This window comes from Lutzomyia longipalpis, chromosome 2 (genome assembly GCF_024334085.1).
Source record: "Lutzomyia longipalpis isolate SR_M1_2022 chromosome 2, ASM2433408v1".
Lineage (NCBI taxonomy): Eukaryota > Metazoa > Arthropoda > Insecta > Diptera > Psychodidae > Lutzomyia > Lutzomyia longipalpis.
This window is the reverse complement of record NC_074708.1, coordinates 21,638,729-21,655,031: the sequence shown is the minus strand read 5'-3', so window position 1 is coordinate 21,655,031 and position 16,303 is coordinate 21,638,729. Positions and strand designations below refer to the sequence as shown.

General features: G+C 36.4%; 1 protein-coding gene across 1 annotated transcript in view; it reads left to right on the top strand.

The window, feature by feature from the left end:
• The first annotated feature begins 456 nt into the window (after window positions 1-456).
• LOC129789527 (teneurin-a) overlaps window positions 457-16,303 on the top strand; it is a 383,778-nt gene continuing 367,931 nt past the window's right edge. Inside the window, exon 1 of the mRNA XM_055826353.1 lies at window positions 457-776. The gene's annotated coding sequence lies outside the window, so the exon portion shown is untranslated. The remainder of the gene's footprint in view (window positions 777-16,303) is intronic.

Below are 16,303 nucleotides of genomic sequence, written 5' to 3'. Positions count from 1 at the left end.
TGGTCAGCCAAAGTCTCCTCTTTAAAGTTGACCATTCGCCTCGGGTGTGATTCCTCACACTCTCACGTTTATATCTGTTGTGAGAAAAAAAATATCCAATTGCTTTCTCCCAAGCTCACCCTATCTTCTCTTGAATTATGTATCTGTATACACGCAAAATTGTATATATTTCACTCCTTCAATGCGTTTCCCAGCAGCACAATGGCATACGTGGGAAATAGAGAGCTTTCTTTTGGGTACGAGAGAGTGGTGAGAGTTTCGTGTGGAAGATGCTTTTTCGCTTCTGCTCAGTTCCACATGGCTGATAAGGGAGAGTAAAGCTTTTCAGGCGTGAGCTTTCCACGCTCTCTTCTGCGGAGTTGGGAAATTTGCAAGAGAGCGAGAGAGATGCTCTTGTATGAGTTAAAAAGCACCAAGGGAGCTTTCCAGTTGATCTTTGGGTCACGCCGGAGGTGGTTTTATATCTGCAGACCGTCGCGCGCGCGAGTTCATCGGAAAATCCGCGTGTTACGAACAAAGCACGGTGAGCTTTCTGCTAAATGGTTTAATCAGACATATGAGAGTTGGTGCATGAAGAGTTAAATAAATATTCGTGCAAACGCAGTGTGATTGACACAATCAATTAATGTAATTGAGATATTCGAGGGGTGTTGGTTGGTGCACGAAATAAATTAAACATAGTCCCGGACAATTAGCAAAAAAATAAAATTGACAAATTTACTAATTGAACATACTTAATTGGAGATTTTGATGGATTCCTACGCCATGTGAGGCAGGTCAGTCACTTTATCAATGTTTCAGGAGATTTTTTTCATCACACAGCCTGGAATGATGTTTGCATATAATCAACAGGGGTTTATGTGTTTTTTTTTTTGAAAAAAAATCCCCATTCCCTCTTTTTTCCAGCAATTGCAAATATATATAACAAAGAGGGAGTGAAGCTGAAAATCGCATAAGCAAATTTGCAAGATAATTAAAATTTAAGCTTATTACTTTAATTACAGCGATTTTAGAATATTATCAGAAATGTAATTCCAGCTCTCTCGCTGAGCTTTCGCCATAGAATGTTTGGAAGGGGTCCTCCCTTTTGCGCTACAATGCCAGCATATTAAATTATTTACGTTGAGAGAAATTCCTTATGTGCGCCTCCATTGGAAGGCGCGCTGCGGAGAAGGCACACCGCGAAATAGACAACTTCCCCACAGAGGGATGGTGTTTGAATCTTTTGTGAAAACTCATAAGATTTTCAGTTCAATGAAAAGTTAAACAGCGTGAAAGAAATTCAAACTGTTATTACTTATCCGACTCCATCTGTACGCCTCTCTACAGTTGGAGGAATAATACTAGATGCGGCATTTTTTTAAATTTAATTTAAATTATATTTGAAATTCGATAATAACGATAAAAATAAGTAAAATCAATAAAGAATTTAAAATAAGGTGAATAATATTTAATTATTATAATGTATTGTTTAACTATAAAGCTACCGCATTAAAAATTAATAAAACCTCTCAATTTCTATTTAGGCAATTTTAATTAATTAAAGTAAGTATCGACTTTAAAGACAAGAAGGAAAATATCGAGCCAAAGGTTTCTTCAATATTGTCTGATAAAATTTGTTCTCCGAAATTCAAGACGCGTCCTTATTAATTATTTAATTGAACAAAATTAATAATTAATTTAAAACCAAATTTCGAAGAGTTTGAAATTAATATTTGATTCGATTCCAATAAATAAAAATAATGAATAAAATTAAAACAAAAATTTTTGCAAACTTTTCAGACAGTTTCTGAATAATTTAAAATTTAACTTAAATTTTTTATATTAATAATGAAATAGTTTTTTTACGCAAAAAGATTAGTGATAAACGTAAGCACAAAAATTTTGAAAAATAATTGTTTTTTATGCGATGATATGTGATCGGCTTGAAAAAACAAACCGGAAGTAAGGCTGAATAAACGTAGATATAAAAGATCTAAACATTTCTTTTTTTTATATTTCATCTAAAAAATAATTTCCCCGTAAGTCACGAAAAACGACGTTAAAAAGTTATGCTACAGCATGTCCTTAGGATACAAAATATAATTAAAAAAATTTAATTTTACTCTAGAAACACTTTTTAAAACAGTTTAATCTCTAAAATATTTTATGAGACAATGGAGCTTATTCTCACAAAAATATTTTCTTTTCTATCTATTTCATCTTACAAGGGATTTTGTAAGACTTGGTATTCCAGCAAAAAAATCTTTTATAGCACCTTTTTAGAACATTCCCCTCAAAACAGCAAAACGTAACTAGATGTCGCTATTTGTGACGTTTGACATTGAGAAAATAAATAAAATTAATTCGGATCGAACTTTATTACAGGAAATTTATTGAAAAGGGACGTTTATTTTCTATTTATTTCGTCTTACAAGGGATTTTGTAAGGTTTGCTGTTCCAGCAAAAATTTCTTTTCATTATTTTATAGTAACAGACCTCCGAAACTAGAAGTCGAAAACAGATGTCGCTGTTTACGTTGAGAAACGAAGTGAAACCGAAAATAAACGAAGTGAAAAAAGTTAATGTAAACAAATAAAATGAGGTTAAAGTTAAGTGAATTTATCAACAAAACACTAAATGGATTATTCGGGATTTTTGGTAAAAATTTAACCCTTTTAAAGTATTTTTGCATTTTATATGATAGTTTTTTTTTTATCTAGATTGTGATGGGAAAAAAATTATCCAGAACTTTTGGACATCTTTGGCATCCACGGATTCCGGAAGAGATACCCGGACAGCTCCCAGGCAGCATGAAATGTTTATTCAATAAGCAGAATCCCATCCGTCGATGCTGGAAGCATTTGTGAAAGAATAGAAATTGTTGGGACCAGCTATACAGAGTGGCCATAAAGAGATGTAATCGCGAATCTAACAGAATAATTCTTAAATAAAACGTTTTTTCGTACTCTAACTTTTTGCTTTTTAATCTACACTACAGAAATATCTTTCAATGCAGCCTGTGTGAATGCATCTAATCATCTTCCTTAAGTCCAAGTCTCTGGAAAGTATTGACATTCGTTGGCATAATTCCCAAAAAAATGGTTAGAATTTTTCACATATTTCACAAAAGTTTTTGTTAAAAAAAAACAACCTAAAACAATTCCAAACACTCAGATTCATGTAAAATATCCGTCAAAGTAGTCAATTGCTGCCTATCATGACGATGAATCATGCTTTAGCGGTCACAAAAATCACAAAAAGATTGAAAAAGCACCTCGGCAGGTCCTTATAAAACATATGATTTTGTAAGATTTTCTTACAAGTTATAAGAAAAAATTCGGCCGGAATACCAAAACCTTTTCTTTTCTATTATAGCAAAAATGTTTCTCTAAAAGTTGAACTGTGAAACTTTTTAGATCTTACAAATTTATAAGTTTTTTTTGTGAGAATGCCAAAAAACCTTATAACTCCCGAATTGTAAGAAAAGAAAAGAAAATATTTTTGCCAGAATTAGCCCCAATATTTAAAAAATGTTTCTTCTTTAAGTATAAATATTTTAACAAATTTAATGGATTTTTGCTACAAAATTCACTGGGAGGCTTTTTTATTATTTATCATATTGAAATAAAATTGTGAATCCTTAATATCGTTAGGGGAGGGCGGGGCTAATAAAGTCACTTAAGGGTTTGGAAAAAGCTCAAAATATCATATTTCCTTGCTAGATAGAACAAAATGATCTGAGAAAGAATTGTAGGGCAGTAAAGCTAAAGAAATGAGCTATACATTTCGCTTTATCTTTTCGGGAAATATGATATTTTGAGCTTTTTCTAAACCCCTAAGTGACTTTTTTAACCCCGGTCTCCCCTACGCCGGAAAATACTTCCGGAATTAAATAATTCGGAAGAACTTTTTTTTGTCACATATTTTTATTTTAGGGATAATTACATTTTTTTTCGTGTGGTGTATTATGCATAAAGGTGCAGGTGGAAAAGGAATGCTAAACTTTTTATACCACAAATAATTTTCTTCATACACCCAAAGGAGGTAGAGCACAAATTAAAAGAATCCGTCGCAGGCACTTGTCCCAGGGATAAACTCCCCAGCAAAGATATAAAGTATATCCACCTTTCTTTTGAATGTGTTGTGAGTAATTTGCACAAAGTGTAAATGTTTCAGTTTCCGGGGTTGAACATAGCATGGAGAGATGCGAAACGAGAATACGCCAGAGGATATCCTAGCTTGAGCGCCACTTCGCATCCTTTTTATAACCAATAAATCCTTTAAGCTCTCCTGTTCTCATTAAATAGTTATTAGGCGGGATCCCCCAGGTGTATGGAGAAGAGACCGCGTATCCTTGTGCCACACACAAGGAGCATTTGGAGGTGGGTAGATCTGAGGGGGGCTTAACTGTGCATTTCGTGAATTTTATGGGATGCTGCGAACAAACTGATGACTCCCAGATGATGTATAGAGCTGAATAAAACTTTCAGTGGTTGGGTAACACACTGGAGGGGTTAATCATCAGTTTTCCCATAGATGATTCTGTGCTGGTGTGCTCTCTTACAAAAGCTTCATCTCGCGTGATTCTAATTCCAATTTTAATCCACACCTTCACTATATAACTAAAGAAATTTCCACCTCTGCGGTGAATGAATATTTGACACGAGAAATAAAAGTTAAATCACAGAGAAATTGTGGGAGCAACCATCAATTTTAAAGTATAAATTTATTTCAAATGTTGCTCGTACTATTTTGTTCTACTCTTCTCTATCCAGCCAGACACAAAAAGGTTAATAAAGTAGGGAATATTTTAACAAAAAGTTTTAACTTTAAATTTAAATTCATTAGTCAGTTAACTTCTTTGATACTGAAGCATTATGATCTAATTGTGATGAATTAGTTTTCTCAATAATCAGCAAGATTGAGAGACAATAATTTTCACATTAATAGTTTTAAAAATTTTTCCACATAGAACCTTCCAATTACCTTCTGCTTTATTCAAATATTTTTATCTAGTGGTGTCTTTCATTAACTCTTAAGAAGCTTAGAGGAGTCTATAAGGGCTCAAAGGTGTAAAAATATTGTACTTTTATTTTCTACTAGATTAACTGGCATGAGGCGACTAAAATTCTCTAAAAATATAAGTAATGACGTCACAACTTTTATGTTTTTTTTTTAAATTAAATCTTTCTGGAAATATTCGTTCTTTTTATCATTATTCATTCATTTCCTTGAATGAGGAGTTTTCTCTAAAAGTATATAAGTCCCTATTTAACCCCAATTGATGTTTCAAATTATTTTCACAGCCTTGGCTTCTGTAAGGTTAAAAAGTTCCTGGGAAATTTTGCATATTACAGATATTCCAAAGCTGAGTCACTTTTTACTTGAGAACGAAAAGTCCCATCTTTTCATCATTTATAAAATTAAAAATATATGTTTCTTCCCCACCATTCATGCCTTTGACGGAGCTCCTTGAGGGCGTAAAAAAGCACTTCCTTTGTATCTGTTTCACCAGGCAACGATAAAAGTGTGAAAGGGTCTTGGCGAAAGTGTTTTGACATATGCGATGAGAAAAAAGATCGATTAAGGAGTGCTGAAAGGCTGTGACGATGTATGGGAGAAAAAAAGCCTGGAGAGATAGTTATGGTAAAATTTTTGGGGTTGAAAGAGAAAATATATGCATGGCTTATATTGAATATAGAGACACCCTCCCAACATATACCTATAATGTATTCACTCCTATGTATATGAGCTTTTTTGCAAAGAGAGGTTTTTCGCGTTTGCCAGAGATGGGCGTGTGAAAGCTCTTTACCATAATTTTATTAATTTTTGTGTCGTGCATCATATTAGGTTTGCGGTGCTTTCACATCAAAATGATATTACGGCATGGGGCATCGTTATGAAGTGCGCGAGAGGTGAAATTTAATGATTTTATAGTTCATGGTGCCACAGTTAATTTCCCAACCAACAAATTCTATAAGGGGGTGGTGGAGGGTGAGATTCATTCAAACTTGGGGTGCTTTTTGACATCTGACAGACACTGATTGGTCTATTTCCCTCGTGGTTTTCCATCACACCTGGTTTACCCGGTTTACCTCATAGTACAGTGAGTTCAATTCGTAAGAATTAGATTTTATTAGACCTTACTTAGAGAGTGATATTGTGATTGAGAGAACCAATGAGTTAGTTGTTTTAAAATTCATTTGTCAGGTCCCTTTACAATTTTGTACTTTAAAAATATTAAAGTTTAATGAAATGTAATTGGTATAAGAACCTTTACTAAGACACCCTAAGGTGAAGAAATTAATTAATACATAATTTAATTTTTCATACCTTTCCAACTGCTGCGCTCCACAAAATTTCCATTTCTTCTTTGAATTTATGTACTTCATATCCAAGTCACTTTTTCACCTTTTCCAGGAGTTTTCACACAGAGGGATATCACTATTCTCTATGTGTGAACTTTGATTCCTTCTGAACTCTCTTGCAACCCTTGAGAAGGAAAGTTTGTCTGTTTATGCAAAATTTTGCATGTTGCTTGGTCACTGGGCCGAAATGCAAGTTTGGCGAAAGTGTTAATTTTCTGAAATATGAAGGAGATATTCTAGGTCAATTGGCTTTTGACTTACGACCTATGGGCGCCCAACCCCCATCCGTTTAATCCACAGCAAGGGAGAAGCAGAGGTATTCTCAAAGTTTTGCCCACACGTGCAGAAATTCTCATTCACATAGACGTATAATTTGTGATAAAAAAAATTTAATATTTCAAATTGTGAATTGGAGCGTCTCCTTTTTTTCTCCTCCTTTATCTCTGGTGCCATAGCGTGAGAGGTGAAATTGCTGGGGTTATTTAAATTTTGATGAGTGGTGTATAATCCAACAATATGCTTTTTTATTCACCACACGAGGGTGCACGTGAAATTTTCCATTGGGTGGTGGCACCGTGTTTTTTGGGGAATCATGGATGCGAGTTCTTATTTCATTTCACATGGAAAAGGTGTTCAGTGTTTGAGTAGGCGGGGGGGGGGGGGGTGAGGAAGCGGGGTGAACAGCATAACACCATTGGCACTTTGGACTTTCTGTAGGCTTGAGCTTATTTTCCTAAAAGCATGCCAGTGAGCACCTTTTCGTCTTTTTTATGACATTTTTACTCCATCTTATTCCATAAAAACATAATCCCATGAGATTCTTCCGTTTTATGTGCCTTCTGTGACGCTCTGTGGGTGTACGTTAGACGCTTACCAACCATGTTTATTCGATGCGTGAGTGAGGAGTCGCTATATTGCAGGAAGCGTCACTTGAACTGAGAGCCATTTATTTTATAATGACCGGATAAATGTGTATTATGTACGGTGAAGGTGAGTTATGTTGCGCATAATTAAAATGAGTGAATTGCAAATGAACGACAAAAGTCTTTTTTTAATGAAAGAAAATTAGTACAAATTGTAAAAGAAATTAGCTGCTATATAGAATAGAAAGCTTATGCAGAAAAATAAATGATTGGAAGGAAGTATTTAATTAAATTTCTTGGAAGACTTTATATTTTAATTTGATTGGTTATATTGCCGTTGAATTAAGAATATATTATAGTAGTTCTCTGGTATTAGCATTTGAACATGTGGAATATTCTTTTAAAAGATTTCTTCTTCAAATGAAATGTAAGAAACAGGTAAAATAAATTTAAAGATGACAAGTTTAGAATACTTTTTAGTAAGAAGAAATTCTTGTATTCCCTTTGAAATAATATACTTAACTTACACAACTATAATAGGAAATGACTTATATTTTTGATTCTTCAATTACTATTGTTTTTTTAATGAATTTTTCTAAGACTATCTTCTTTAAAACCTTGCAAAATATTTGAACACAAACAAAGAGAAGTTATTCTATATAGAAACTGAGTTAAGCCACTTCATCCTAGTGGTTCTTTACATAAACCGAGATGAGCATACGACGTCAAGTTTATGGCTATTTTATGTACACACTTCAATTGACCCATTCTATATATAAAGCATCATGAGGGCAAAAAGCATTCCTGTATCGGATAAAATTGGGTTAAACTAGTTAAACCTCGTTGTCGCTTCCAACGCCTACCGAAGAGGAACAAGTGGCAGTTAGGGGGTGTCACAGGGTGGTTTGGGACTCCAATGGGGGTGTTCTGGAGCTTTTACACTTAATCGAATAGTTAAAGTTAAGCTTTTGGAGTGACATGGTGGGTTGACAGTGCGAAATAAATTGAATCATGCGATGTGCATATGATATTTAGGGAGGGATGTTTCGCATTTAAGACGCCCCCAGGGTGCGGAGGTGGAATCCCTCAGCTTAGGAGGGGAGAGGAGAGATGGCAAACATCATTATATGTAGTAGCATATGATTCTCAACAGGGTATAGGATTTAGCTACAGTTTGTTAAGACTGGGAACTGAAGCCATGTTGTATTACTAATCCCAATAGAAGTGTTGCATCCCTAATTGAATGCAAATTGCCGGCTAATCGTCTTCATGCTATTTATTGCTCCACATTGAGACATAATATAATATTCAACATTCTCATGTCCCGCACATATACACAAAAGCCAAATCCACCAAGTCCAATTACCATTTCATTATTGTGTAGTGACTAATTTTGAGTATTAATTCCTTTCCCTCCATCCGGTTCTATTCGCATACATCGATTCTATATTCACTAGCATATGGGCAAAGCTCCATTTGAATTTCCCACACCGAATTATTGCACTAAATATTTATCTCGATGATTTGCTGGGAAGTTGAATTTAAATTGAGTTGTTGCATGATTATAAATTAAGGATGTTGTAAGAAAATTGGATCAAAGATTTTTTTTAAATTAAATTACCATATTGATATTCTTTTTTATATTCTAACCATTGCTTTAACGTAACTATTGAATATATGTACCTTAACCAGAAAAGAATTCCTCATGGTATTTAAAAAAAAAAATCTTAACTGCCTAAACTTCCTGGCTACATCATTGGTGTTCATAATTTATTAGAGTTCGGTTGACTGAAAAAGCCCTAGAAATCACGCTTTTCAATTCAATTCAAACCTACAATATCAATTTTGAAACTATATAAACATATTCAAAAACTGAACAGTAGCAAATAACCCATTGACTATAGAGAATTTCCATTGAAGTATTAATCAAAGACACTTTGGGGGTGTGTGGCATTATTTCCAAAATTAAATCAGTATGATGAGCTAATCATACCATTCCCATTTATCATTAAAACATGATAGAATTGAATTAGTCCATCACAGTGTGTCATGCTATCGTATTAGTCGATATAACATCATATCACTCACAACATCCATATAAGAGGGGGATGCCGAATCATATGGGAGCGAGCAACTAATGTGCTGTGTGTTTCGAAAGCTTTATAGAGAAGGCAGATAATAAATGTGCTGAAGATCTCGTTACGCAAATAAGTCACGTTTTGTCATCATCAAAATGTCATATAGGTCCTCTATACGGAGGTTACTTGTATCGCCGGATGTACATATGTATGCTATATACATAGCATTATTAACAAACATGAATTCAAAATCCACCGCAACTTGATCAATACTCGATTATAATCAAATGACTTATTACGTAACACCGTCGCCTATATAGTGGGATTTAGTGCATTAGCAAATGGACACTCTCTAGAAGCTCCAAATATCCAACATCTTGCGATAAAATAATATGTCACATTAAGCATGGATTCTCATTATTTGATAACTCATTTGATTGATAAGTGTACACCAAAATATGTTCCTTTAGATTATAATAGATTCGCTCGTATCTAATATGGTTTATTTGCTCTGAAGTTTCTTCCTCCTCTAAATCATCCGAAATTAAATTTTAAAGAAGTTTCACATTGAAAGGAAAATGGAACTCCCTCAAATAAGGGCATAAGAGGGCAAAATTGAGAATATATAAAATATTTCACCAATAACGCAAAATATTCGCAATATTTATGCAAATTTTCCAAATACGTGATACAAAATATAAATTGAGACATAATATATTTGCTTCTCTACCTTTCTAGATCAATTGAATGATGCAAATAGTTTTTTTTCTTTAGAAGTTTATTCATTTTGAGGCTTCCATGACGTCATTGAAAATTATAACCTAGTCAAGAAAAATATGGAAATCTTTATCCAGACAAGTAGCTCAATAAACCTTTGGTTTTATAAAAACTCGAAAAAGATAAGATAATCTGTAAAAATCCAATATAAAAGGTATTCGAATGGGTTGCATAAAACAACAAAATTAGGTGTAGGCATGACTTTTGTCTCTTTGAGCAAATCTTTTCCGAGTTTTCCCTTGTTGTATCGGTTAAACAATAAATTTAACCAATGATGAAATGAAAAGCAAAATGAATAGGGTCGGAGGCCCAATATAATTTTCTCGACTTCAAAAGACGAATGAATTTTAATGATGTGAAAAGAAAATTCTGCCCAAAAGAGCTTGCGGACTTGAATAACTTTTTCGAATTTTGATATTGATCTTGCGGTGAGAGTGGAATAAAATGAAAGATTTTTGTTTTATGCTAAAAGATTTTCGCATTGGCTTTTCAATGAAATGTTTATTCAATTGTGTTTTTATTTGTGTATCTTGAGAAATAAAATTAAATACAAGGAGACTTTTCATCATTAGAATTCACATATAAATCATATTGAAAAGCAGCCCTTTTTTGCAGGATGTTTAAATTTTTTCTCTAGGCGGGAATAAATGAAAAAAATTAGTTAAACAGATATAATTCCCCCACTCTATTCTAAGATATAAATATACTTGCATTACTTTTCACAAGTTTTGATTGTTTCATTATTGCACAGCTTGTTCAATGTATATAAGTAGAATAAAGTTGAGGAAATTACCGTGTATGAAGTTTGTCACTTCATTTCCGGAATGGAGAATTTGGGAGCTTATTATCACGCTATAAAGCTTCAAACTTTTATTAGGGATAAATTTTGGTAATTTACATAATACTACAGCACTATGGAGAAGCAATGTGGAAAAGAATTTTTTAAGAGATTTTTTTGTTATTACATTATTTCTAATTTCGTTGGTTTATAATATAGACTGTTTTAAATCTTTCTTTTTATTTTTTCCTGTATCAATTTAACATTCTTCGGTCTATGATTGTTATTAGAAACTTGCGGTGTATCTTCATGTAAATATAATAATTAGAAATCTTATATCAAAACATAAGCAGTAGAATAAAATTGGGTTCTATGTTGAAAAAGAATCTTCCTGAATCTAAATGAATATTAAGAGTAAGTCGTTAGTAGTAAGACAAAGTAAGCGTAAACTTTTCTACATACATACATATATGGAAAAGGAACAAAAAATTTCTTCGCGTATTACATTTTCAGCTTACGCGTTTTATTACATTTTTACGTGAGTCACCTGGGTACTATATATAGTTTATAGTAATTTTTTAAAGTTGAAAATACAAATCTAATAATTTAGACAGCAATAGAAATAGAAATAAAAGCCAAATGTAAGCTAACAACGCAATCTTCTTTTAACTTAAGAAAAAAAAAAGAAAGTGTGAGAAGAATTTATGTTCTTTTGGGTGAAAACTCCAAGGAATTCTGGAAATTCGTGCTTTAGCCACATTATTGCATTTCCTATTGTAGTCAATTTTTTTTATATACATGAGAGTGACTGTGATAGCCAACCCTCTTTCAGCGTAACTGGTCCTCTCGGCATAAAGGCTCACGAGAGAATGACCAACGCATGATAAGCACCGCTAGGGCAATGCTTATCTACTATCACAGCCCTCTCCTACAGAGGTACATTCACACACATACAGTAATTAGACCATGGCTCGGGATAATATTTTTGGCCTTCGGTCTCAATGCCTACAATTCGGCCAGCCCTGACATTGTTGCCGTCCCTTGGCAACGTCATGAGTCTAGGGTGGCATGTATGGCAGTTCAAATGTTGGCATTAGGGTCTTCACTAATGCCTTAACTAACTAACTTCTACTAGGGTCCTCACTAGCAGATCGCACTAGTTCCAAACTAATGCTTTCCTCATTTTCCATCAACTAGAGTCCACCCTAGGAGTTTACATTAGGGTCCACACTAATGTATTAGTCACTCACGTTATCTACGAGCGTCTACCAAAAGATTGCATTAGTTTCTCTTGTGGCTAATGCTGACCACTTCGTCTACTAGGGTCCACACTAATAGATCGCATTGGACTCCTGCAAATGCCTTGGCCATATCCACTAGGGTCCACACTAGTAGATCACATTAGGGTCCACACTAATGTCTTAGCCAATATCCCTCATCCACTAGGGTCCACACTAGCAGATTGCATTGGACTATCACCAATGCTTTGGCCATCATTCGCTAGGGTCCACACTAGCGAGTTGCATTAGGGTCCTCACTAACGCATTGGCCAACTTCTCATGCTCTGTATTCCATATTCCCAACTTCAGTCGTCACCATCGTCATTATCTCCTTTTACCATCAGCACTGTATTACTTTGTGCCAATCATGACGAAATTGATGACCGTAGCAGAATCTTTCAGATTATCCCTCATTATCTCGGAGTCATCCTAACTTTTCGGATTCATTGATGACTCTCCTGTACTTTCCGACAATTAATTACTGTACAAAGCATGAGGTCTACGAATGCTACGTTTTCTGTCCTTCACCACAGGAGTGCACTTTATCTTTCAGCCGGTTAGCAAAACGTGCTATCTAATTTCCATTCTCTTGGCTCCGATTAGCCGGCAGTTTTCCCCACGAGTGCTTGAAGACCAAATCTACTAGATTAAACTTTTCTAGTATGGACCGTCTTCCTCCTTGCCCATTTGGGTATCTACCAGAGATGTCTTGAATTTCTCCTTAATCGTCAGCTACTCATTTCTCTCCCAGAGCGGCAATAAAACTTATCGAGCCTCATCTGATCCCAGTCGTAGTATTTGTCACTACATGTCTTCCTGGAGGAAACTGACATTCTCTTTATCTCTAATGTCAAGGAACTCATGCGGCCATTCGATTTGCCATTCTTGCCCTCTGCCCTCTTCGTTTGAGGTGGTTAAGTTTCTGACTGATATTCAAGAGTCCCTTTGGCTCCCGTTGTAACAACTCTTCCACACAGAATGCCTGTTTAATTCACGAGCATTAATTCACACGCAATCTCAGCTGATTCTCCGGTGTTGCACCCACAGCTCCCTAGGGCCCGGAAATACTTAAATCCTTCTCATAGTTCTCAATCAATTGCTTATAGTAGTCACGCTCCTTGGTCAACAGGAGCATTCTCTTCTGCAACGCTGACTAATTCTCTGACGATTCACACGGAATTTTGAAGCTCCGCATTAATCTTCAGCAATGATTCATTCTGTGTACGCAAATCGTGATTCTGTACCTTTAGACTCTTCCCCTGTGTCTTGAGGTGCTCAACTTCATTCTCAAGATCCACTTGCTTTGAAAGTCGTGCCATCGCTGATGTGGATACCTCTTTCCATTCCCCGTAGCCAGAAATCTCGAATTAAAATTCCCTTCAGACGCTTCAAGTTCCTCTTTCACTCTTCGATTTCTGCTGTAGTGTCTCATTGAGGGCAAATAGCCGGGTATTCTCCTCCTCCACTCCCGTCATTCACTGCACAACCTCTCTCAATTGTCGTTGTAGATCACTCACATCATTATTGTAGTCACTACTCGCTGTCTGGAAGTTCTCCTCCACCGTTTCCAACTTGCTTTGTAGCAAATGAATAATCTCCTCGTGCTTTATTCTCTCGTACTTGTTCTCATTTCTGCACTACACGGGACCTTCCTTGGAAATTGCCTCCCTCTTCCGCAAATCCGCCAAGTGCTTCTCAACTTCATGGTATTCGCTCTCAAAAATACCCTACTTGATCCTTAAGCCCATCAATCTTGGACGTATAATCCTTCTCCATGTTCTTCCGGATGAGATGCTAGTGCTCCACTTCACCTTGAAGCTGCGTTATATTCGCCTTTATTATTTTCATCTCCCAACGGAAGAATGCGCACAACTCCACCCGTCGAAGTACCTGACCATTTAGCGGATGATTTGTGATCAGAATTTATGCACCGTTTTTTCATCCTGGGCGTGATACACGCAACATCCAGTTTGGCATCACTACCGCCTCCGCGGCACGTTGAGCAATTCCCAGCAACCGCCAAACAACACTAATATTGCGACCCAATTTCCGTCATTGTGACGCTGGAACCGCGGAGGAGCTCTCTATGGTGACACTAGCAGTCCTCCGAATGTCATTCCACCCGCAGCCAACGATCCTTTCCTTGGAGATTGAAGAGCTTAAGTCGCTATTGCCGGGGTCTCGGGATTTCCGCGCCTTTAACTTTCTGTACACATCACTACACAACATGAGGATCTTAAGGAGGGAGTTACTTTTGTCGCATAGTGCTGCATAACGTTATCGCAGTCATACTCAGTAGATCTTCTAACTGATAAACATCTGCAGTCTCCTGTTTATCACACTCGAGGACTCTCCCGAAGTCCGGAACCGTCGCAAAGAGCACATCAATACATTCCGGGACCTAACCACGGGATCACAAGCCTCACAGGGTGTCACAGCGCCAACCGCTGAATCTCTCGGATGTTCCGCTTGTATTCTGCATTCTCCCCTCTGGAACAGCTGCTACTGTGGAGTTGGAATCCGTTTTCCTTCTCTCTGAGTGGCATCTGGTGGTGTATTCAGACACTTGTGAGACACGAAGTTGACCGTCCTTGCAACATCTTCCTCGGATGAGTGTGAGTCATCCCGCACTTTTCATCTGTGCCTATTAACTTCTCGTTTACTTTTCTGTCTCAGTTAACGTTTGAGACTATCTACCGTGCTCTTCATGAATTCTTATTGGATATCTGACATCTCTTGGGTGGCTTGCATGAACTCCGTTCTATTCTCTTCTCAGATTGGGAGTTTCACAATTTGCTATCTCTAACACCGTGACTTAAATAATACATCTATATAATAAAGATCTCTAATATACTCATTTGCGAGTACATTGTATCGTCTAATAAAGTGGACTATTGACGTGTATCCCGCACTTTCGTGAAACCGATACCTCATAAGAGTTCATGCCTAATCACCTTAAACTTCCCCCACCTTAAGTTTTGTACTCAAGATGCTTTATGGGGTTGGTGATTATTTATCGACTCAAATAACACTTCATGGTCAATCTGATCATTTACTAGGGTCCACACTAGTAGTTCACATTGGATCTCTGACCAATGTTCTGACCAATAAGTCCATCACCAATCATGACCATGATTAAGATATACCCGACATTATAATAAAGGTTTGGTAACTCATACTAAATTTAATTCGCCAAAATTTTTCTTCTTGGCTTTCTACAATATTTTCCCCTTAAATAATTAAGTCACATACCTTTATTTTGATGAACCTTACTTATTTTTGCATCTGTCGTCGTTCCTCATTCTGGTGGCTCTGTAGGGAACCCCGTTGATTTTCTTGCAGCAATTTTCAGCTGCTCCGCCTCATTAGACATACAACAAGGCTGCTCATGAGCCACCTGAAGAATCTGGAACGCCCGTCACCTGCAAATAAAACTTGCCACCCAATTTTACTAATCTTGTATTTTATGATATGGATTTTCCCGCAGACAATCTGCAAAATCCTTCCTACAAGATCAATCACACGTGATACACACACACATTCAATTGGGGCCCCCAATCACACACCATAAATGGCACACTAAATAATTTAGGTAATAAAATAGGCTCACTTGAGCCGTATACTTCACCAAATTTTTACTTGTTGTCTCACACCATCTTCCTGGTGATCCGTCTGCCTGTCAGTGACATGCTTCACCAGTTGACGTACCACGACCTCCACGCTGCTTCGGGAAGGAAGAGCCTTTTCTTCACTGATCATCTTTCTAACTCTGGTACTCTCGCCATGATGTTCTCTGGTTCACTTACTGACGTTTTCCGGCACTCAATGGAACATTGATGCACTCTCGATGTTACTACGGTTGATCTCCCTGCCGTTTAGTGAAGTTGGGCTGCGCTGATCTCATCTCCTCTCTTCCAAATTTCTGAACAACGCGCCAACATTATTCCTTCCAGCCGACCCCATCACAAACTCTGGCTCTATAATGCCAATCCACTAATCACGTCTATGTACCTTCACAGCACTCCATTTTGCATTATTTTCACCTGTTTCAGTATCATGCACCATGATCCACAAGCAACAGGATCACTCGTAACATTTTGATGCCAACGTTACGCACGAGATACTTCCTTGGACCCACAACGGGAGCAACGTCTACCTAATTGTAGCTTGATACACT